The following is a 23,004-nucleotide window of genomic DNA, read 5'->3' as shown; positions in this document are numbered from 1 at the left end:
ATGTGCATAAGGACCTGTTTATGAAGGTTTATAACATCTTTATTAATAATTGCCAAAAATCAATAGTAACACAAATGTCTTTCCATGGGCAAAATAGTAAACAAAGTGTTGTACACCCATGCGATGGAATGTTACTTAGCAATCAAAGTATTGATAGATACGACAACATGGATGCATCTCAAGGTATTATGCTGAGTGAAAGAAACCAGTCTCAAAGGTAACACGTTGTATGATTATGTATATGATATCATGGAAATAGGAAAATTATGGCAACAGAGAATAGGCTATTTGTTGGCAGGTGTTAGGGGCAGTGACAAAGTTGCAACTACAAAGAAGCAGCCTGAGGGAGTCGCTTTCAGTGATGGAACAGTTCTGTGTCCTTATTGTGATGGTGGTCGCATCAGTCTATACATGTGTTAAAATTCACAGAGCTACACATTTGAAAAAGGTCAACTTTATTGGTCATATTATTCTTCTAACTCTATATTAAAAACAAAATAAAATTTTAAAAAGGTTGTATGCATTTATCCAAAAGAATTTTCCCTGCAGTCTGACTTATGATAACAAAGAATGGCAAAATATCTAATGGTGTATCCATAGGAATACGTAAGGAAGTTGTGGTATGATTATACAATGGGAAACAGCAGTTAATATGAAGCAACTACAACTATATTTTCTCTACATGGATATACCTTAAAGTTGTAAAAGGATATGAATACTTCTATATGATACACATATGTGTGTATGTGTATGTATCTGTGTGCTCATGTGGGCCTGTAGCAGTATGATACTATTTAGATAAGCTTCGAAACTGGTGGAGTCATTCTTGATATTCTTTATGGATAAATATATACGTAAAATGATAAAAACATGCATGAGAGTGATGAACACAAAATTCAGGATAGTGGTTACTGGTTATATATGGGATCAAAACGTAGGGGAGGTTGTTGTAGATTATACATGGGGCTTCGATAGTATCCATAATGATTTATTTCTCAGAACAAAGAGCTGAAGGATATATTACAAAATGTTAAAATTTGACAAATTTGGGTAGTGAGTACATGGATGCTAGTCATACTGTTCTTTCTACTTTTCTATACACTTAGAATATTTCATTAAAAACATGATGTGCCTTGTGGCCTCCTGTCCTGGATTAGTCTATCTTCTTCTTCTTCTTTTTTTTTTTATTTCTCATATTCTTTTATTCTGTATTGCATCCAAACATTGTTTTACTCTGATCATAATCTCCACAAAATTCTAACTGCTAAATAAAGCTTAGTCTCTAGATGCCAGTACTCCATATCTAACGAAAATGACATTTTACAGAGCTCTTAGATACTATATCTTCTTAAAGAGACAGTTGAGCTAAGGTGTTGAGCTTTGATATTGAAGTTAAGCGGGTTAATAGAGGTCGGCAGCCAAGAAATTTGCACTATTTTCTTTTAAAGGAGGTACATGATAGAGGGCAAAGAATATGTGGAAGAACAATCTTGACTTAAATGAGCTGTCTGTGTATTTTGAATTGGAAGAAATCTATACCCTCATGTGCGTAGCTGCCTTCAGATGATGTCATTTTTCTAGGTGGCACCCTTGTGCCTATTATGTGAGCTTCATACACCAGACTGAATAACAACAGATGTGTATTCTGTGTGTCAGTTTTTACAGCACAACTATTTTCAGAAGACGAGAGGTTGGGATTTGGAGGGGGTGGTCTTTGGACAGTCATGTCTTAAAGTATTTTAATTTTGTCTGACCACTCCTAATCCACCACATGAATTCACATCCAGTGGGTGAGACAGACATTAAACAAACGAAACCCAAATAATAAATATCTTGTTCTGGCTCAAAGTTCAGTCTTAGACCATCAATACAGCTAAAATAAATTGAAATTACTCCAAAAGGCTTTGAAAATTAACACTGGTCTTAACTCAATAACTTTCGAGGGAGTGGAGTAGTGAGAATCTGGTTACTGAGGTCTAGGATGATTAGAGTATCTTTCTAAACAACCCGAATGCACATATCTCTCTTCACAAAGTCCATGCTTTATGGTCTCACCTTCTTCCTTTCTTCCCCTCCATCTCACATCCCACAAACCCAAACCCACCATGCCCATTCTCTGCTCTTTAGTCCATCCACCCTAGTCTTTTCATTGGTAGGGCAAATGTGCTCTGCTCCTGCTGGTTGCCTTTTTCCTAGCCACTTCCTACACTGTTCAGCCCAACAGAGGTCTGTTGGCTGACTGGGTTATTAAAGAATCCTCCCTTCCTCAAAGGAGGATTTCAAATATTTGTAGTACAATATTACAATATTGTAGTCCTGTCAGACAAAAATGATAAAATTGTCAATCGTGATAAGTACAATTGCATTATCTCAACTCTCTTCGTGCCTTTTTTTTTTTTTTTAATAGAAGCAAAGATGGAAAGTGGAAAAGATGATGTCATTTTGGAAGGAGGTAGATGACTATAGCCCATCTCTGTGCTGACCTGGTCATGCAGTCTTCTCTCTGGGTCAAAGTCCCACACATCACAAGCTTCTACTGTGTTCTCCTGATGGTAAGGAAAAGCACATGAACCCTATGGTCTCTACACTCTCCCTCTCTTCTTCCCAACTTTTATGAACTAAAAATTGGAACTGAGGGTGCAGCTCATGGTTTTACTGTCACAATGAGACAGGGTATAGAAAGTCATGGTTCTCCTATCCTTGAAGATACAGGAACTATAGTGGCCATGACCAGGCACATGTGCTGAGCACTCATTTCTTTTTGGTGTTCTAGGTGCAGCCTTAGTGAGATGAGTCTGTGGTCAGGACTGGGGCCTGTGGTTACAGATAGGTAAGCCCTCTCCAAAGTTGATGGCTCAGCTCTGCTAAAAAAGGCAACAACTCTGACTAGGAGCAGTCATGCGTAGTCAGAGAGAGGGCTCAACAGCACCTTACTTTCATGTTGTATATATATTTAATTACATAAATAATACATGAATGCTTTCCCTTTGTAAAATATGTGGACAATGTGCAAGATTTTAGAGCAATAAGGGAAAGTCGCCCTTCTTTCTCCCTCTTCTCGTCTTATTCCCTTCCCTGGAGGTAACCATTGTTACTCTGATATGACTCCTTCCAACACAACATGTACTCAAATAGTTTTTCCTCTACCTTATTAGTAATCAAAGAAATGCAAATGAAAACAATTGACAAGGGATACCTTCTTTCTTATTGTATTTTCTTTGCTGAAAATGAAAGGAAATATCTAGAGTTGGTTAGGGCTTGGGGAAGGGATTGTAAATTGGAGCAATTGTTCTGGAAATTATTTTGGTCATGTAAATGCATTTAGACTTTATATCAGTTAGGGTCAGAGTCAGTTAGGAGATTGAAAGTGCACAAGTTATTTAAACAGAGAGATTTAATCAAAAGAAGTGTTAACTAGCAAAAGTGGCGAGCTGCCTCTAAGGGATCCAGAAGTAGCATGCGCAGAAGCCATTACATCTAGGCTAAGGAAGGACTAGGAGGGTGCTCCCATCCACAACTCAAGGCTGAGATTTAAATCTCTTTGAAGGGGCGCCTGGGTGGCTCAGTTGGTCAAGCGTCTGCCTTCAGCTCAGGTCATGATCCCAGGGTCCTGGGATCAAGTCCCACATCAGGCTTCCTGCTCAGTGGGGAGTCTGCTTCTCCCTCTGCCTCTCCCCCCCCCCCCCGCTTGTGCTCTCTTTCTCTCTCTCAAATAAATAAATAAAATCTTAAAAAAAAAAAGTCTCTTTGAGGACCATGTGTCTACCACTGGAAAACCTAGCCATGGGTGGTGAAGAAACGTTCATATTGGAAGAAACGCAGGCCATATTGATGTATAGACATGTCCATGGGATGGGGAGAAAGTGCCTAAGGCCATGGCCAGATCTACTTAGAAACAACTACTGGTGGTGGGGGGGAGAGTGTGTCTTGAGGGTGTGGTTGGAGCTGGTCTGTGAGGGCTGTGGGGTTCCCATGTTACATTAGAAAGTGGAGGACTGGCACCCCAAAAAGGAGTGTCTTCTTGCCACTGCTGCCTTGCCCAGTGCCCTCCACTGACAAAGCCTAGCCTATCATGGGCCAACCTGTAGCAGAGAAAGTTTCGCAAGATCCAGCTCCAGTGTCACAAAACAGGGGAAAGAGGGGTTCGTTTGGAACCGAGAGACAAGAAATTGATAACTGGCACAGACTTTGACCTCCAAATTCCATTTTTTTTTTAATTTAAGGGGATAATTAAAAGTGTGCATAAGTATTTAGCTCAACAACGATTATTGCAGTATAGAAAAAGAAAGGGAAACAAGCTCAATGTTCAAATACTGAGAATGGCTTGAGCAAAATAGTGGTTCATCTATAAGATGAAGACATATTCATTTATAATCATGAAAGATGTCTGTATTATTAGGTTAAAAAGTGTGTTAATAACAACTTTTATATTGTGGCCCATTAAAATATTTATACATATATTTCCATGTGTTCATAAAAAATCTTTGAAAGTTTTGGTATCTTATTCATCAACTCTTCGGTACAACATCTGGCTCATAGTTGTTGTTTAGTAAATATTTACTGAACAAATATATTGTTTTAGTTTCCTAGGGCTGCTGTAACAAATTGCCACATGCTTGGTAGCTTAAAATATCAGAAATTTATTCCTACAATTCTGGATACCAGATATCTGAAATAAAGGGCTATACTGCATCCAAGACTCTAGAGAAGGCTTCCTTACCTTTTCCAGCATCTGGAGGCTCCAATATTCCTTGGCCTGTGGTGGTATCTCTCTGCTCTCTGCCTCTGCCTTCACATGGCCTTCTCCTTTGAATATAGTTTTCCTCTCTTATAGGAACAATCATCTTTGGAGTTAGAGCCTACCAGATAATCCAGGATGATTTCATTTTTGAGATCCTTAATGTAATTACATTGGCAAAGAACCCCTTTCCACAGAAGGTCACATTCACAGGCTCTGGGCAGATTTATCCTTTGGAGGGGTGGTGAACCAGCACCATTCAACCCATTACATGTATGAATGAATATATAATAACATTTTATGGTGGTTTCCTTGGGTGGTAGCGTTTATGAATAATCTGAATTTTCTTTTCTCCTCCTCCTCCTCCTTCTTCTTTTCTTCTTCTTCCTCTTTTTCCTTTTCTTCTTCTTCTTCTTCTCCTCCCCCTCCTCCTCCCCCCCCTCCTCCTCTTCCTTTTTGCTTACCAGTATTTTTATGACTTTCATGCAAAGATCTTTATATTGCTTTTGAAATAAAAAGAAAGTGAAAAAGTACTTGGCATATGAAAAATGAGGAACTACACTGAGAAGTCCTGATTTCATCATCTTGAATATATGATTGAACCCATAGTTCACAAAATCCCAAACAGCTGTACCCACTTAGAGAAGGAAACAGTAGGAGAAAATAAAGAAACTCAGGAGGAGGGGCAAATTCATCACAGGAGACCTCTGTTCATTTATGCTCCAGGGCAAACCTAAAGAGTTCCCAGCTGAAATCCTCGCCTAGCCTTCTGGGCATCTGAGTTAAGCAAACCTGTGGTCTATGCAACACTCACCATCTATAGCCACAAACCAAGTTTGGAGTCTCCCTGCATTGTTCTATTTCAGTGCAGATGTCCCCCTCCTCCTTTTTCTCCTTATTCTCTTGCTCTGATTTCATTGATGAATTCCTAGGAAGATGTTGCTCCATTAAAATAAGAAGGTCCAGGGCGCCTGGGTGGCTCAGTTGGTTAAGCAACTGCCTTCGGCTCAGGTCATGATCCTGGAGTCCCGGGATCGAGTCCCGCATCGGGCTCCCTGCTCGGCAGAGAGCCTGCTTCTCCCTCCGACCCTCCCCCCTCTCATGTGCTCTCTCTCTCTCATTCTCTCTATCTCAAATAAATAAATAAAAAATCTTTAAAAAAAAAAATAAGAAGGTCTGTGATGTCAAAAGGCATTTTAAAAAACTCTCAACTTCTTTTACTGAGGCAATCTTTCCGGAAAGAAAGGAAAACAAGCAAATTTGGACGTAATTATCTTTTTATTTCTCTTAAAGCTGTAGATGTTTTATTTCCAGCCTCTTTTGAAAATTAATCTTTTTTTTGTTTTTGTTCTTAAGCTTAAAGTTTAAAGCTAGCCTAAAACATGGATGAATATCAAATGCTGAACTCAAGATTCGAAGTGTCTCCTGGGTATGAGATTACTTTTTAAAATTCAGGTTAGGGGCGCCTAGGTGGCTCAGTCGTTAAGCGTCGGTCTTCGGCTCAGGTCATGATCCCGGGGTCCTGGGATCGAGCCCCGCATCGGGCTCCCTGCTCAGCGGGAAGCCTGCTTCGCCCTCTCCCACTCCCCCTGCTTGTGTTCCCTCTCTCAGAGTGTCTCTCTCTGTCAAATAAATAAAATCTTTAAAAAAAAATAAAAAATAAAATTCAGGTTAATTAAAAATAATCACCTATTAATGTAAAGAAAAAGAGAGCATTTATTATGATCCTCAAAGTCATTGTCTGAGGTCAGATTAACACTTAGTAGTGACATTAACACGTTGAGATGTCAGTTAACATATTATGAATGAATAATAATGAATGAGTGACTAGCCGAAATGTAAGAACGGATCATGCTTTTTTTTTTTCATAATTGAAATATTTTTATTTTATGTACCAAGAGTTAGCATGAAGGTAGGTATTTTGGATATCTGCAGTAAGGTGTATATCTTGGATGACCCATTGAAGGAAGTTCACTTAATCCAACTTAATGAACCTGTATCCTTTGCTTACCTGTGCAAACACTGGTGGTTCGTATCGAGACCGTATTTCCGGATCAGACTGTGCTGGTTTAAGCATGTGCAACAAGAACGAGAACACTGGCTGAATTTTCTCCACTCCAGTAGGGCTGCTGGTGACCCATCTTGCTTTCTTGGAAGCAATGTGGCAAAAAGATAGTAAGATACTAGATACTAAGAAAAACTAGGACAGTTTTTCTGTTAAGGGCCAGAGAGTAAATATTTTAGGCTTTGTAGGTCAGATGGTCTCTGACGCTGTGATTCAACTCTGCCATTGTAGTAGGAAAGCAACCACTGATAGATAATACATAAATGAAGGAGCATGGAGCATTTATTGGAGCATTCCAATAAAACTTTATTTACAAAACCAGGTGGTGGGCCAGATTTACTCCATGGGTAGTAGTTTGCTGACCCCTGAAAGAGAACCTCAGAGAGTTGCAGTAGTATACCAATAATAGTGGCTCTCCAGGGGCGCCTGGGTGGCTCAGTTGGTTAAACGACTGCCCTCGGCTCAGGTCATGATCCTGGAGTCCCGGGATCGAGTCCCGCATCGGGCTCCCTGCTCGACAGGGAGTCTGCTTCTCCCTCTGACCCTCCCCCCTCTCATGCTCTCTCTATCTCATTCTCTCTCTCAAATAAATAAATAAAATCTAAAAAAAAAAAAAAAAAATAGTGGCTCTCCAGAATCAGATAAAGCAGATTTTTATCTGCTCTGTTGTTTCCTTGTAAGAAGAAAACACCAACGTATTGGCAGATCTATGTGCTTTTTTGGGGAAGATTAATTTGGGTTAAATGATGATTGACGCAAAAGGAAGAATGAGAAAACGAGCCTCTGTATTTGTGAAATAAATGGTTTGATTCTCAGAAACAAGAATCTTTTCAGTTAATTCTATTGGCAATACTTTTGGCCATTATACTCTGGGAACACATTTAATACTTGCCTTGTAAGTTCATCTTATTATTATTTAAGAAACATTTTTTTAGGGCGCCTGGGTGGCTCAGTTGGTTAAGCGACTGCCTTCAGCTCAGGTCACGATCCTGGAGTCCCTGGATCGAGTCCCACATCGGGCTCCCTGCTCGGCAGGGAGTCTGCTTCTCCCTCTGACCCTCCCCCCTCTCATGTGTTCTCTCTCTCATTCTCTCTCTCTCAAATAAATAAATAAAATCTTTAAAAAAAAAAAAAAAGAAAAGAAAGAAACATTTTTTTAAGTAGGCTCCACACCCAGGGTGGAGCCCAATGTGGGACATGAACTCACAACCCTGAGTTCAAGACCTGAGCTGAGATCAAGAGTTGGATGCTCAATCAACTGAGCCACCCAGGTGCCCCATAAATTCAACTTATTATATGAAGCTTTTGCCTTACAGAGTTATATGTTGAATGATTGTGGTTTATGCCATAATATAGCTGAATTGGGAAAATAATCAGTAATGACATATGCAAGGGATTTAAATGAATTACTTTACGTATGATTTATTCATCCTTGTTCATTTTTTCCTACATAATATGTGATTGCAAGATAAAATTGAAGAGGAAAGTAAAACAATAGAAATGAGTGATATTTTGGAGGGATTGTTGATGGAATATGATTATATTCTGGATTAAAAGTGATAAAAAAAGAAAAGAAAAGAAAACAAAACAAAACAAAATCCAGGGAGGACTGAGCCCATTAACTGGAAAGTGAATTGCTTTGAGTAAGAATACTTGTATTTGGTAGTGTTAGTTAGTTGAGGAAATCCCTAACTTCCTACATCTTCACTTTGAAATTGGATGATTTAATGCTCATTCAACCAAATCAAATAATACATGTTAACTCATGTAGCCTCTTAATATCCTTTGCATCAGTTGGGTTTTCTGGGATGCAGAAATGCAGAGATAGGAGTGCAAAAGATTTACTGCCCAGAGGGAGCCATCTGACTGCAATGAGGATCTGACGGTCTCTACTAGTCGGGTGAGGAGCTCTGTAGCAAAGAGTTCCTGTTAAGGGAGTTCTGTGTTGATGGGGATTTTGTGCCATGCATTGCTCAGTCATTGGCAGGACTGCCCTAAGAAGTGGTCTTGGCTACCATTGCTTCAGTCAGTTAATGGCTTTAGAAGTTGAAATGGAGCCAACAGCTGGAGGCTATCAACTAGCCATACAGCTAAGCAGTGGGTCCTTTCTTTAAGGGGGGTCTGAGGGGCACATCTCTAGGTTTGACACATTCTTTTAACTTTCTGACTCTTCCTTTCAAGTCTCATTAGCTGATTTATCTTCCTCTGCCCTTTGCAGTGAGGTTCCCAGAAATCTCTGCTCATTCCTCTCTCTATGCTATAGACTCTTTCTAGAAGATTTCTTCCACTTACATGGCTCTAATATGGCTTGTTATTCTCACCTATGCCAGGGATTACCTATACATTTATAATAATTTGGTGTATAAGATAGAATTACAGTTGGAGACATAAAACATAAAGCCCAAATAACAATCGTTTAAATGTAAAATGAATTTGGATATTCTCAGTCCAGAGGTGGAATGGTGGCTCCCTGTCCAGAAACCCAGGATCCTTCTATCATTCTACCCTGAAATCCTAGTGTATGGCTTCCATATTCAAGATCACATCATCATCAAAATGGCTGGTGAGGCTCCAGCTATCACATCCTTGATCTTTGCAGAAGAAAAATGGGAGAGTGGAAGAGCAGAGAGAGCCTACCTCCCATCTGAGTCATCCAAATTTAAGTGGTTTTTCTGGAAGTCCCTTACAACATTCCTATTTACATCTTTGGTTACACCATAGTCACATGTCTACATCTAGCTACCAGGGAAGCTAGAGATGTAGGGTTTTTTTTGTTTGTTTGTTTTTTGTTTTTTTAAATTCTAGCCTCTGTAGGAGAGAAAAGCATGCAAGAAGAGGATTGACATGGATTTTGAGGACCTATATCCATAGTATCTTTCACACTCCCAAATAGGTGTTTCCTGATCATAAGTTTCTTCTGAGTTGAAAACATGTATTCTTCTGTCTCTTAGACATTTCCACTTGGATGTCCCAAAGGCAACTCAATTTGAACATGCGCTAAACTGAACTCCATTATATTGAACCATAATAATGATTATGTTTCCTCCTATATAACTATGCCACTGACTACCTGGTCATCCAAAATCCCTCATTTCATACTCTTCTTTTCTCCTCTCTTTCCATATTCAATCTGTCTCATAGTCTTGTGAATGCTTCCCTAATTATTTTTCAAATTTTCTTTTCTTCCCCATTGCCACTGCCAGGATCTTGGTTTAGGACCTCATTATTTTTAGGCTCAAGGATTTTTATACTGCTTTATTCATCTCAGTCTTGAACCTTCTGATCCATTCTTCATGCTGTTGCTGAAGATGTTTTTGCAAAATGTAAATCTGATCACATGGCTCCACAGCTTAAAATCTTACACTGTCTACACAACAAAGGCCAAATGCTTTAGGAAGGCAGGTCTCATGGTCTGATGACTATTCTCAGTTTGGCTTTATCTCTGGCCACTTCCTGTTGTACATCCTGTATCTCATCCATGTTGTTTTATACCTATATGCCATTGCAAAATAGCTAGACAGAGATAGCCCCCTTAAGACATAAATCTTAAGTTCTGTCTTTCCTGTCATCACAATGACCCCCCACCCTGCCCCGGGAGCTCTAAGTTAAAACTCATGTTCTTCTAATGACGCTCAAAAGGGTTTTTAATCTTTAGGAAGATTACAAAAGGCTGGCTGATTTTAGGGGAAAGATGATGAGTTTGGATTGCAACATGTTGCATTAAGCTGATGATCTGAAATCCAAATGGAAACAGAGTTAGGAGAGTCTGGGGTTTGGAGAGAAATTTGGAGATAAGGATTTTGATGAGGTCAGCATAGACTTCACAATATATTCTGTGAGTATGGCTGAGGTAGAGAGTTTTGAAGGAATGCTTCAAAGTATTGGACTGCAAATAATACAAATACAGCCAATAGCTGTTCACATACATCTAGATCTGTTGTTATTCAGGCAGGTGGGTAGTTGCTGGCATGGCAGTTCCTTGATGTCAGGGCCAGTCTTGGCTTCTGGACTCTTCTCTTGACCTTCCGTCATGGTGGCAAGATGACATTGTCCAATGGTTCATGTTCTTATGTGGCAATATCCCAAGAAAGAAGGGATGGGCAGGAAGAAATGGTTTTCTCCTTATATGCCTCTTTTATAGGAAATACAGGATTTCCCAGAACACCTCAAAGGTCTTCCCCTTATCATTGATCAGAAATAAGCCACATGCCCATCCATCCACCAATCACTGTTAAATGGGAACAGTTTGCCATGACTGGGTTGAGCACCCTGTTCTGTTAGATAGCAAGTGAGAACGGCAACCGTAAGTGCTTGCCACAGATTCTATCAAGACCCAGGGCTGGATCACAGTTTTGAGAGGATGAACATGAAACTAAGATAGGAAAAAGACAGGTAAGTAGGCTAGTGGGGTTGGTTAGGTAGCCCTCTTAACATAAAAAAAGGGGTCAGAAAATGGTCAATGGTGTCAAATGTAGAAATTCAAGAAGAATGACTGAACAAAGACTGAAGAATATGACATGCAGAAATTGTTGGTGAACTTTAGGAGCAATGCCTTCCATTGGATGCTTGGGTTGAAAGCAGAAAGTCATGGAGTAAATGGAGGAATCCAATGACATGGACATACGGGTAGAACATGTACAATGACAAGTTTTTGATGGTGAATGGAAGGCAGGGCAACTAGCTGTGGGCATCAAATACAGTGAAAAGTGAGAGGTATTTTACAAAAGGGAGATCTGGGTTCATGATAGGTGGGTGGGAGGGAGTCAGTGGGGAAAAGGAAATAGAAAGCATGGAAGAAATGGAGAACAAGTGATGTCCCAGATGCTATGGAAGATAGAAGTGAAAAGTTCACTTTTTAGAGGAAGAAAAGCACATGATCAGAGGCTGGAGGGAAGGATGACAAAAGCTGGTGGATATTTTGAGAGGATGACAAAAGAAATACAAAAGCTTAAAATGGATCTTAGAGAGGCAGGAGGTTTGACCATCTCTGGAACTTACTGAGGACTAAAAGTGGAGAGTAGATAGAAGGAAGAAATGGGTTAGAAATGATGGACTGAGGAGAGAAGAGGAGATCTGAAACATCAAGAATTAGGAACAGTTTATAAGTCTAGAACAGAAATTAAAATAGGAAGAAAAAAAAAAAAAACTCCTGGGAAATTAAATTTGATGACCAAAGGGAAAAGGAAGCCAGAAACCTATAAATTTCCCTAAGAAGGGAAGGATTTATAGATGAAGAAAAATTTGATGTGGAAAATCCATTTTTGGCTTTTCCCAGGCTCCTGCTGTTTGTGAAATAACAAATAATTTTTCTCAAACCCCAAATGTTTCAATTTCCTCAGTTGAAAGATGCCATGTTGCCGTGATACTATTTATAAAGTGAGGCTTTGTTTGCTCAATCTTACTCAGGATGACAAAGCTGAAAATAAGTCTCTGGGACAGAATTCAAGTCAGTTAAATCAAGGATACATACAAGGTACACATCGTCTGTATCAGACATGAGGCTTTGAGATGACTTAAAATATTATACCCTTTAACCCGCCTTAATTGGAAAGAGTTAAATAATAAACATAAGAATCAGACAGATGGAGATGAAAATATCACCTTTTTCCCCCACAAACTGCTGTATTGGAGGGCAGGGTTAATCTGGCCTGTAGACTTGTTTACACTCCTCTGGATCAAACTTGCATCCCGCTCCCAAACTGGAGGCCTTCTTTGCTGGAATGATAAACTTTCTGGATGGCCAAGAAGACGTGAGAATTCAGTGAGAATACAGGTAAACAGTAGGTGGCTGTTTCCTCAAACAGAGAATGAGCGCACTCAGATCCTTTTGCCAAACTCATGAATCAAGGAAGTCATGTTCTGCTTCCCTGGAAGGGGGGGTCATTGAGGGGGAAAGAGAGAGTCCTGAGTCTAATTAATGTCCTTCCCACGGAATGCGTATTAAGTATCCCTCCCCAAACAAGGCACTGTGTCAGGCGCAGGGGTTCAAGGGGATATAAAGATAAATAAGACATGCCCCAAGATTCAAGAACTTACAGTCTAGCATGAGAGAGAAGAAATAGCCTGGTGGACAGACAGAAACACAAAGACCCAAGGGCATAGGGCAGGTGGCATTTGGTGTAGGGGGAGGGAAAAGGGGAAAATGGAAGTTGAAAGGACCCAGAAGGTAGAGGCCCTCACAAGCTTTACTAAGGAGTTTGGTCTTTATGAGACAGGACATTAGAAGGCATGGGAAGCTTCTGAGCAGAGGAGTGGATAAATGGGTCGGAGAGTGTAGGTTGGTCGAGAATGGAGGACAGGTTCAGGGTGAGAGGCAATAAAAACTTGAATAAGGCGCTAATCAAGAGAAAGGTTGGAGATAGAAACCACTGTGGAGGGTTGGATACGGGGTATCAACAAACACAGGGCAGTTAAAGTATCTTCCAAGGCAAAGCAGGGAAATGGGAAGACGGTGAGTTTGGTTTTGTATACGTTAAGCTGGATAGTTTGGAAAGGTCTACACTTTTCTAGAAGAGAGTTAGAAATAAAGAAACACACATGGACAACAGTAAATAAACGAGCATTTACTATGTGGAGAGCCCTGTCCTAGGTACTGGAGACCCAGCAATAAAGCTGTCAGATCTTGTCCTTGTGCTCATACAGTTTACAGTTGATCCACACCATTCCCATCTGTGAGTGGGGGCCCCTTGACCCTCCTCCTAACTCTTTGCCAGGCATTTCTGGGAATCTCCAAGCAGATGGGCCCAGCAACCAGTGAATGCCCTGCAGTGGCCACGTTGCCCTGTCCTGCTCACAATCCCCTGCTCCAGCCCACTTGTTCGTCCTAGTCCTGTGGCCCCAAACCCCTGTGCTCCTGAGGGCATCAGTGTCACCGGCAAGGGTGCGACTCTGGACTGGGCTTTGTCTGTCCCGCTGTGTCTCCTGGGCTTGCCAAGGTCCACGTTTTCCGTCTGGACTTTCACGATACATGGTCTTCCCTCCCCATGGAGTTCCAAGGGACCCAGCGCAGTGGGGGGGTAGGCACAGACATTGTTCTAGTCTCCTTCAGGCTTCCGTTAGCACTTCTTTGGTTCATTTCCAAAATTTCCTCTTTCAGAATAGGGAGCTCCCGTGCCTATGAAAGGAAACAATAGAGGGGTATGTATGTATGTGTGTGTATATGTGCATGTGCGCATACATGTGTGTACGTGTGTATGTGTGCAGGCATGTATGTATGTGTGTGCATGTGTGCGCCAATAAACGCATGTGTCTGCACATGTGTGTGCATGTGTGTACGTATGTGCACATGTATGTACATATGTGTGTGCGTGTGAATATCTGTATGTGTATATATGTGCGTGCGTGTGTGTGGGCGTGCGTGTATGTGCGTGAGTACATGTCTATCCTAGCAGCAGGCAGATCAAAATACTTGGCTACACGAGTAATTGCAACAAAGTAGAATGACTGTGGTGTGAAGGGAGGTAGAGGAACTCTGGAAGTAGAGGAGAGGGGCGCTATAAGACTCTAGGACAGAGATTCCCAAGCTTTGTGGGTTCACAAAGTTCTTATGGTCTTAGTAACTCTTTCCTAGCATCCTAGACCCAAAGAAATACCTAGGAGTTCTGCTTATTTAATGGTCAGGTTCAAAACACTAAGTATTCAGGTCCTAATGATTTGGTAGCTGTTTTTTTTTGTTTTTTTTTTTGTTTTTTAATACACATAAATAGAAAACATTTTTATTTTATTCTTAAAAACTATTATAATTGACCCTTGAGCAATTGGACTGCATGGGTCCATTTATATGCAGTTTTTTTTGTCAGTAAGTATAATACTGTAAATGTATTTTTTCTTTCTTATGATTTTCTTAAATTTTTTCTTTAGCTTACTTTATTGTAATAATACAGTATATAATGTGTATAACATATAAAACACGTGCTATTTGTTTATGTTCTCGGTAAGGCTTCTGGTCAACAATAGGTTATTGGTAGTTAAGTTTTTGGAGAATCAGAAGTTACAGGGAGATTTTTGACTGCACAGGGGCAGGTGCCCCTGACCCCCATGTTGTTTGAGGGTCAGTTAGTTCTTGCTAATGACGTGCGTGTGTCTGTTGAGCTACACAACTTCTTGAACCTTGGAATCAGATTGGACACCGTCATTCACCCTCATGAGCCCTTTCCACATTGATTTCCATGTGGTGGTCCTTGCCTTTTTAAATCACATCAACTGCCCCAAATCTAACTTCTCTCAAATTTGATGTCACCGAAAGGAATGTAGTGATCTAATGTTGAAACTGCAAAATACTTTTAACTAGGACCTCTCACAGTGGCCAACAGACGTCGACCATCATTGGATTTCCCTTGAAATGTAAAGATATCCCAGAGTTCTCCTTGTGAGTTCATTACAGTGCCCTCGGGCACCTTGACCGATCAGTGTAGGGGGATCAAGGAGGGCCTCTGGGACAAAAGGAGGTTTGAACCAAGACACTAACAATGAGAAAAAGTAGTCCAGGCCAAGGGGTGCTTGTAGCAACCTGGCAAGGAAGGTAATGTTTGTGAGGAAGTCTCATTCATGAAGGAATGTGATGTGCGTGAGCAACTTATCTGCATTTTAGAGTATTTATCCTCTCTGATTTTATATATAAATATATATATTCTTTGTAATATATATTATAATTATATATTGTAATATACATTATTTATGTTTTATATATTATGTATTATAATATATATTACTACATATCTACAGTATACATATGTATATATACTCATATCCAATTGTTTTCTCACTGCTGTGGGGGACAAGTAAGGTTGCTCCCTGGGCATGAGCCATAGAGGGTGTTCAGCTGAGGCTGCAAATCTTGGATTTGTAGCAGAACCAGTTGGCATGGTTTTTGAATTTCCTCCAGCCATATTTGGCAGTCTGGGAACAGGAATAGAGAAAATAGATGGTTGGCTTTATTCAGCGTGAGGAATTGGCAAAATAGATGTGGCCAAAAATCAAGGGGTCTGAGGATGTGAAAATTTAGAAAGTTCACTATCTTAACCTCAAAACCTGGTTTACACAATGCTTTGCAGGGAGGTACTGTTGGCAGGGAGCCCTCTGTGGCTCTTCATCCCTGATTTGTAAAATCCTGTGATGACATGTCTGGATATAGGTCTCTTTTAGCTTCTGATGCTGGACCCCTAGTATGGTCATTCACAGGAGAGTCTCCTTTCACTCTTGTAAATATGTATTTTTCTACTTGTTGTTTTCTGTTTGGAACTAGAGCTCACATTCCCATTATTTGGCTGTTAGACCTTCTGGACTGATCTTTTCTCTCGTGTCTCTTCTCTCTCCACCTAATATTTTTCAACTCGTTATTTCTGTTTGGTTTTTTTCCTGGAAAAGAAACTAGGATGAACTTTATCTTCAAGTTTATCCATGGAAATTTTTATTTGGGGTTCTTTACATTTACTTCTTTGCTCTCTGATAAATAAATTTTTGTTTTATGGGTACATTATCTTCTCATAGCTCTCCAAGGATGTTATTTAGCATTTAAAAAAAGTCCTGCACTCTCTGTTTTCCTTCCTTCCTTCCTCCCTCCCTCTGTCCCATCCTTCCTTTCCTCCCTCCTTCCCTCCTTTTCCCATCCTTTCTCCATTCCCTCTGTCTCTGTCTCTTTGTCTCTGTCTTTGTCCTCCTCCTCTCTTCTTCTTCTTCTTTTTTTTATAATTAGCCCAAGTTCTGGGCATATTGAGAAATAAGGCAAAAAAATAAGGTAGATGTGAGATCAAAATACCACTTTTGTTTAACTATTGGAAAGTTCAGGTAAGGATATGGCTTAGAGTGAGAGCCAAGTGGGTCTGACTAAACCTCACATTTGTAGACTTCTGTACTCAGTCATGGACAAAGCTGGACCGAGAGAGTCCTCCTCTCATGGTAAGACTTACATTGGGGAAGAGCAGGAGAAAATACTCCCTCTGTTAGACAGACTGTCCTCCAAAAGGAAAGAGTAGAGCTGAACAAAATCTGGGCAGTTGTTCTTCCTCAATTTACCATTCCTGCTCTGTAGGAGGATCAAGTGAGAGATTGGGAGAGGCCAAGAGTGTGTCACATTTCCAATTGGAAGGAGACACCAGAGCTTGGTAAGTTTCCCTGCTAATGTCTCCTTGGAGCAGATGGTGATTGCCTGGCTTCTGACATTCTGTACCTAGGAGAAGGTGGAGCAGGTGAAGGTGTTGGCTGTTATGAATATTGACTTCCATCTTATCCTCCAGGATTACTCCTTGTGTCCCCCTCCCACACTCTGTGATACCAGGGGTCTCTGGTTTCTGAGTCTCTCTGAGGTCCTCCCCAGTCCTCTGCTTTTGTTCATGGCCTTGTGCACTGTTAAATAAGTTACTCCTCCTGCTTGCTTTCCATTCTGTACAACTTTGTTGCTCTCTCCCACTCATGGATATTCCTTCTCCTGGAGTCTCTGTCCTGGAGAATTTATATTTTCATTCCTTTTCTGTGTAAAGGGGTGCACAAAAGCAGAAGCTCTGGATTCTTACACTCACTTTGCCACAAACTAACTATAGGACTTTGGACACTTGTTGTAAGGTTTAAATGTTATAATATGTGTAAAATGATCAGATCCATGACTGACACAGTGATAAACGTTAGTTATCATCATCATAACCTCATTGTCTTCTTAGTGGAGTTTTGGGCAGGGTAGGATGTAAATGTGAGTGTTCTATCACCATCTTTGTAGGTGGTCTCCATAATTCTCACTTTTACTGGTGTTTCATCCAGACTGTCATTTCCATGAAAGCAGGGTCCATATTTCTCTTATCCTTTACTATATGCATTGCACTTGGCACACCACATAGCATGTAGTATGTGTTCAGGCAATATTTGTGGGCTAATTACTGAAAACAGATTCACTCATAATGCTCCTTGTAGGAGGCAATATTGTGCAGGACTTAAGAACATGGGCTTTTGAATCAGCCTTGTTGAGCTTGAATTATTGCTGTGTCATTCACTGGTTGTATAACCTTGGACACTTTCTTAATTTGTCCAATTCTCAATCTCTTCACATGTAAAATGAGGATGAAAATAGTGCCTACCTCCTACAGCTAATATGAAGACTAGAAGTAATAAATTCTGTGAAGCACTTAGTACGATGCCTGGCACATAGTCATCACTCAATAAATATGAGCTGCTATTATTGTTGTTATTCTAATTGTTTCTTTTCTACATGCCAGTCATGGGGCTAGGCACATATAGATGCATCATTTATTGAGTGTTTGGGGTTTCCTGTACTTAATACCAGAGTAGTAAAGAGTGTGGTTTCTAGAGTCTAATGGCCTGGGTTTGAGTTCAGGCCTCAGCTGAATAATCTTGAGTGAGTTAGTTAAGCCTCACTACCAATGTTTGGAGAATGAGGGTAGTCATGAGGCAACCCCCATAAAGCCCTTAGCACATAGTAAGCTCTTAGCACATAGTAAGTACATGCTCAGTAAATGCTAGCGATGATGATGATGGAGAAGGTGGTGATGACAGGGACAGTGATAATGGTGACGGTGATGAAGAGGACCCTGATAATTATGAGGATGTCAAGAAAGATGGTTGGGACAACAATGATGTCTATGGCCATGTTGATCCTGATGTTCATGACGAGGATGCCTATCCTGTCTTGAGAAGTGCTAGAGGGCAGAAGGGTTAAATATCCATCTCTCTTCCTGATTGTGTGACCTTGGACAAGCTACTTTCTCTCCTTAAACTTCAGCATCCTCATTCATAAAAACAGCAACTATTCCATGGGGCTGTTGGGAAGTTAGGAAGGTACACTATATATCATTAATTCCAGGCTGCATATTGTTCATAGCTTCACATTTCTGCAACCAGGGATGCATCTTGCAATTCCTGCCAGAGAGTTGAGCAGTTTGACATTTATGCAGCAAGTATTCATCATTGGAGATATGACCACAGCGCCATATTTTTTCTTGCAAAACAATGACTGGTTCACGAGATCTAAGAAAGATATTCAGGAGTAGATAAAAGCCATGTTATTTATTTATTTTTTCCTGAACTACATGCAGGAGGCTTTCTTATCCCATGCCAAGTAATGCAATTGAAAGCAGGAGAAATTGTGAAATTCCACAGACCCAGATGAAAGACATTTCAAAGCAATGAGAAGCTGTTGTGATTGATTGTAGCAGGACCAAGACAGCATTAACATCAAAACTCGCAGAATGGGTGTCAGTGTTAAAAGAATAGCCCAGAGGAGGATCTTTGATAGCGTGAAGGGTGATTTTGTGTGGAAAGACGTGAACATTGACGACTCTGATTTGAAAACCAATTTAGAACATTCAGACTGCGAATGTTTGATTTCTCTTGTATTTTTTTCTCATTAAGACACACGATATATAGTAAACAATTGCTAAATTGTAGGTCTAAAGCAGCTCTTTCAATAGGTAGACAGTAAAAATTCATCTCATAATTTTCTTGCCAATGTCTTATTTACTTTTAACAGGTATAGAAAATAATGGTATGTCCTTTGGCTGATGGCATTTCAGATTTGATGAAAAACAGCAATACATGTAGAATTCTCTGCACCGTGCCATGGTTACTTTATTTTTGTCCTATTTTACCTCAGTAAGATTTACAAAAACTTAGAAAAAATATATTCCTGTTGTAGCCAGTCTTCAAGAGGCTTCCCAGTGGTTCCTGCCTCCTGGTTTTCGTGCCTTTACGTAATCCCTTTCCACACTGAATAGGGCTCGGTTGTGTGGCTAATAGGACATCTCAGAAATGATAGAGCATGGCTTCATAGGCTAGGTAATTCAAATGTTGCCGAGTCCATCTTACTGTCTTAGATCACTCATTCTGGGGGAAACCAGCTACCGTGTCATTAGACAGTCCTAAGTAGGGGGTATATGATGAGGAAATGAGCCCTTTTGCCAACAGCCACAGTGATTATAAATATTTATGTAAATAGTATCATTCTCTTTGTGTGTTTCTATAACCTACTTTTTTATACAATAAGCTTGTGGATCACCTTCCATGTTAATAAATAGAGACCATTATTGGGAATGAATGCAAAGTACTCCTTTGTATGTATCTGCCATATTTTGCTTATCTAATCCCTTATTAATGGACTTTTAAATGACTTCTAATTTTCCTGTCCTGTAAAGGATGCAGCAATAAACATTCTTCTATAATTGCTAGACTTGCGACTGCTAGGTAAAAAGTATGCTCATCCACATTCTGATACGTGTTGGCAAGGCACCCTCCAGAGGTCTTGCCCACCACTGTTTTATTTTTATGTAATAAAATTGATCTCTTTACTTTTTGAGTTCTGCTACTTCAAAACTTAGTAGAGTATTTGTTTCTGCTCTACCACAGTAATTTGTTTCAAAGACTTGGCATACCTTTGTGTCATTTTTCTATAATTTGACTAAAAAGATAAAACTTTAACTAGAGCACATAGGCTTTTGATTTCCTTCTTTATTAGGAATAAAGAAGACATATTTTCTTCAAGGGTCAGGTGGTTGAGGTAGGGTTTATTTTGGATAAATCTGTATTTACTATTCTTATTTCTACAAGTTATTTGTGACTCATTCTTGGAATAAATGCAAAAACAAGCACATAGAAAGAGATAAATAAAAAAACTCATGTTCTTCAACCATCTCTCTACCATCAAATCCACTCCAGAGGTAATTGGTTTTATGACTTTGGTGTGTACCCTTCCGTTCATTTTCTTTTGTATTTACATATATAACATGTGCATAGAAAAACACATAGAGGGCGCCTGGGTGGCTCAGTTGGTTAAGCGACTGCCTTCGGCTCAGGTCATGATCCTGGAGTCCCGGGATCGAGTCCCGCATCGGGCTCCCTGCTCAGCAGGGGGTCTGCTTCTCCCTCTGACCCTCTTCCCTCTTGTGCTGTCTCTCATTCTCTCTCTCAAATAAATAAAATCTTTAAAAAAAAAAAATAAAAAATAAAAAAAAATTAAAAAAAAAGAGAAAAACACATAGATCTGTTGTGTGTTGGCTTTAATATAAATGTGATCATCATATATATTTTGCAAAGTGCTTTTTCCACCCAGTACTATGACATGGTGGCCTCTGACAGTTTCTTTCTTCATTTCCAGACTTACCTCATTCCCCTTAACGGATATAGAGTATCTCCTAACATGGATGCACCATAGTTTATTTAACCTTTTCCAGCTGGTGGACATTTAGGTTGTTCCACTATTAAAAAAGATAATGCAGTCAGCAACTTTGTATTCATGTCTCTTTTGGGGACTCTTTCTCTAGGAGAGATAGTAGAAGTGGAATTATTCCATCAAAGGAGAAGCATATTTGAAATATAGTTTTATTTATATCAATGTTTCTCCACCATTTTTCATTATTACCCCCTGCTAAGAGAAAATTAAGTTAAACAAATATAGTAAATTTGGGATGCCTGGGTGGCTCAGCCGGTTAAGTATCTGCCTTCAGCTCAGGTCATGATCCCTCAAGTCCCACATCGGATTCCTTGCTCAGCGGGGAGCCTGCTTCTCCCTCTCCCCTGCAGCTCCCCCTGCTTGTGCTCTCTCTCTTTCTGACAAATAAATAAATAAATAAATAAATCTTTAAAAAAAATCCAAATTAGTAAATTAATGACTTAAATTAATTAAAATCAAAATAAATTAAATTTCACCCTGATGAGACAAAATCAAGTGCTAAAGAATAAGAGGTAGAGTTGAACATTGTAATATCTAAGATATTTTTTGCCTCCAAGAACCATTTTTTGCCCCCTGGAGGGCAATATTGCCCCCGCTGAGAATGCACGATTTGGATCAACACAAGCTGACAACTTTTTTGTTGGGTGAACATATCTAGAAGACATCTCTTTCTTGAGAGGGCTGTAAGATGCCACATTTAGGTGTTGAACTCTTGCGGCAGTCAGCACTTGTGGCTTGCTGGAACCCTTAAAAAATATTTACCGAATTGAACCGAATGTTGACAACATAACGTCCAAGAACATTATCATGTTTGCCATGAAGCAGAGCAGAGAGACACTGCTAATTTGTTCTCCTTCTTCAGCCATTAATTAATTGTCAAGAACCCCTAGAACATCACTACATAATTCACAGAGGGAAAACACACGGAAAAGAAATAACTGAGCTAGAGGCTGTCACTCCTGGGAGCTTGCTCACGCATTCCTTTTAAACATAGCTTTGCATGTTTAAGGAGAATGGAATCTGGCCCAGGAGGCTCAAGTCCTTTGAAATGTGCTTTGCAACAAGTAGGATGGCAGGAAAACCAAGCCATTGCTTTGGTTATGGGAGAAAAACTTTGATGGCTTTGAAAGAAATTGGGGCCCTTCAACATTGGAAAACTGCAACATGAAAGGCATGACATGTAGACACAATTACTTTTAGCTCTGTAGCATGAACCTAACAATCATACCCATGTGAAAGGAAGGGGGTTTTAAACAATCACAGAAATAAGACAGAAGTCATTAGCAGGGAGGCTTGGAATAGGGACACAGACACGGTTGCTATCCTGGTGCTGTGTGTGTGGGTGGGGGGCGGTGGCCGCGGGAAGGGAAGGAGGCTTATGTGTTACGTGCCTCTGTGTTTTGGAAAAGCTGTGTTCTGATCTTTCTGCCCTGCACTGGCTGTGTTATCTTGGGCAAAACGCTTGGTGACTCTGGTCCGCAGCTGAGCTGCAGGGAGCTGGAAGCCAAAAGGTTTTGCTCAAATCACTTGGGTGGAGAGATTTAATGTCAAAACATTTAGAACTGCAGCTGAGAGCTAATAAAATGCTAATGTTGGAATGAGGAGGCTTCCTGGAGTTGTAAGGAACGTTTTTATGCATGTGTGAATGTTTTTATTTCCATAGTTATGGTTTCACTTTAATTAGATTAGAAAAAAATACAAGCATATCAAACCACTGATTTCATAGACAGTATTTATTGCTTAGGATGTAGCTTTTAAAAAACAAACTCATTGTAAATTGATTTAAGTAAAAATAATATGTAAGTGTTGTATATGGAAATTTTTTTTTTTTTTTTAAAGAGTGAAGATGTTTCTGGAATGCATAAAGTTCGGGAACAGTGATTTATGCCGTTCCTCCCTGCGACTGGCTACACTAGCTACCATTTAGTGTGCACCTGTCAGAAGTGGTTAAAATCATTCACTATGTCTTCTGTAGCTGGAAAGGAAGAACGTGGAAGGAATTTCCAAGATGATTTCAGCGCCCTTGTTAGG

At 40.1% G+C, this 23,004-nt stretch overlaps 1 long non-coding RNA gene across 2 annotated transcripts in view; it reads left to right on the top strand.

Moving 5' to 3' along the window:
* Positions 1 to 2,373: 2,373 nt before the first annotated feature.
* LOC145717292 (uncharacterized) overlaps positions 2,374 to 23,004 on the top strand; it is a 51,481-nt gene continuing 30,850 nt past the window's right edge. For both annotated transcript variants that reach the window (XR_014140410.1, XR_014140411.1), the window contains exon 1: positions 2,374 to 2,552. This is a non-coding gene — a long non-coding RNA (uncharacterized LOC145717292). The remainder of the gene's footprint in view (positions 2,553 to 23,004) is intronic.

This window comes from Leptonychotes weddellii, chromosome 15, assembly GCF_054177405.1.
Source record: "Leptonychotes weddellii isolate Sample4059 chromosome 15, ASM5417740v2, whole genome shotgun sequence".
Lineage (NCBI taxonomy): Eukaryota > Metazoa > Chordata > Mammalia > Carnivora > Phocidae > Leptonychotes > Leptonychotes weddellii.
This window is presented reverse-complemented; position numbering and strand designations above follow the sequence as displayed.